Source organism: Branchiostoma floridae, chromosome 9, assembly GCF_000003815.2.
Source record: "Branchiostoma floridae strain S238N-H82 chromosome 9, Bfl_VNyyK, whole genome shotgun sequence".
Lineage (NCBI taxonomy): Eukaryota > Metazoa > Chordata > Leptocardii > Amphioxiformes > Branchiostomatidae > Branchiostoma > Branchiostoma floridae.
Genome location: NC_049987.1, coordinates 25,236,588 through 25,238,718, shown reverse-complemented (window position 1 = coordinate 25,238,718; position 2,131 = coordinate 25,236,588).

Here is a 2,131-nt window from a genome sequence, read left to right as displayed (position 1 = left end):
TAAATTGACAAAATTTGGCCAAAAATATGCTGGTCATAATCCGTTGCCATAGCAACCCCCCAAAAATGATAGACTTATTCTATTGACTACAAATTTTTGCTAACAACATTTTGTGATAAATTACTAAGTTTCGTAGCTTTAGCTCTAGCCGTTTATGAGTTATACGCCATAAAAGTTGCTGAGGACCTCAAAATCCCCCTCTCAGGTCAGAATAGGTTTAGTGCAAAACTGGTCCTTCTGATCTTTTACATAGATTATGATAAGCTGGAATTAGCAACACTATTACATCTCAAAATATTCCTCTTATATTGACGAAGCAATGTATGTACAGTGATCACCGATAAGAATTGGAATTAAGACTTTATGAACAAAGCATTTTGGGGTCCCTTTAAACCCCACTCGGTCATTTTAGTCGCAAAAAAAGGTTGGGTGCTTGAGGGTTAAATATCTTTTGCCCTGGATATGCTGTGCTCCTGAGTTTTTAGAGGTACATGCTTTTAGTGTAAGGAAGAAAATTTGGGCTAGCAGCTTGATCGGGAACCGCAAGGTCTTTTGCTAAACCTTTTCAGAGGGATAACTGCGTAAATTGATATTCGGTATGCAAGTAGGATAGACAAAAATATACATAATGGAAAACAAATTATGCAAATCAGCGCTTAATCCACATAATGAATTGAGAAAATCTATCATTCAATTGTTTCCATTATAGAAGTTTAATTCATGTATTATAATAATTCGTATATACATAACGTATTTTTGGCTGGTGATAGTTTTATACATGCCCATTATAGAAACTAGTGCTTAATTTGTCTTCGAAACAAAAGTGTACAGGTTCCAAATCACAGCAGGAGTTATTGTTTGCCATCAGGACAGACACTTTCCTGATTGCCGTGGCTCTGCTTGTCCCCGGGTCAGATTACTATTATCAGTTATCCCTCTAGCGGCACTGCCAGGAATATGCATTTAAGATTTCTAATAGATATCTTGCAAACACCATCATTCAAAATGGATTATGCCACTTCTAACCAATGGGACACGAATTAAGAATTAATCATGGTTTACTTGTATTACTTGTAATTTATTTTCATAGCATTGTATTTAGTTGTCTTTGTATCCTTTGTTGAGCTCCCTTGGAAATCAGTTTAACTGACAACCCAGCCCAATTGAGATTATTTGTTGAAATCTGGGCAGTTTAGGGGTGGCTAAGGAATATAAAACTCTGTGCTTGTTGATTACATTAAAAATACCTTTTTCCATTTTCGGGGCGTTCCGCATCCCCATTAGATAATGGAATGATCGTCAGTCTGCCATTTGGAGCCGCGAGGATTTTTGTTTTTTGTTTGTGGATTTGGGGAAGGCCGTAAAAGTTGGGTTTTGTTCCGAAGTGGGGTCTTAAGGGGGCTACGTATGGAACTTCAGGCACTTGGGACATAGCACCCCCCCCCCCCCGCACCAAAACATTTAGCTTCAGTAACTAAAAAAACAGGAGCTAATTGACTCATTTGCATTAACTGTGTCTTAGCTTTGTTTCCCATTAAAATCCGAAATTGTCTTCAGGTTGATGTTGTCTTTTTCTATTGGAATCCAAATTTTGCAGGTTTTTTTCCGGATCATTTGAGTGTCCCTAACGAAACCTTTGTAATCAGTATAGTCAGTGGCAACAAACACGGTGTACTTATGGATAATAAGATCAGCAAAAAATCCGTACCGTCTTACGACGGGGACCGTCTTAGGGCGGCCCCCGTTAATCTTATAGGACAATGGAGGAAAACGAAGTCATTATCTCAAGAATCAAACCTTTAGACCATGCATAAAAACTTGCCCTCAAATGCTGAACTGATCTGTCGACTCTCATCAAGCGTAATTCCGACCGATTTTATACGGTTAGTCTTCAGATTGCCCCTGATCATTGGTCATCGCGGCTTCAAACGCAGACTGACCGTTTCCAAAATCATATCCAATTGCTTGAGTAATTATCGCAATGAAAAATGGTCAAGGTCAATTTTGGGCCCCTGGTATGTGACCTTGGTACTGCAGCGGATATTCCGTTTTTAAAAATCTTTTGACCTGGATGTGCTATGGTCTTGATTTTTGGTGGCAGATAGCTTGTGACGTAAAGAATAGGTGGTGT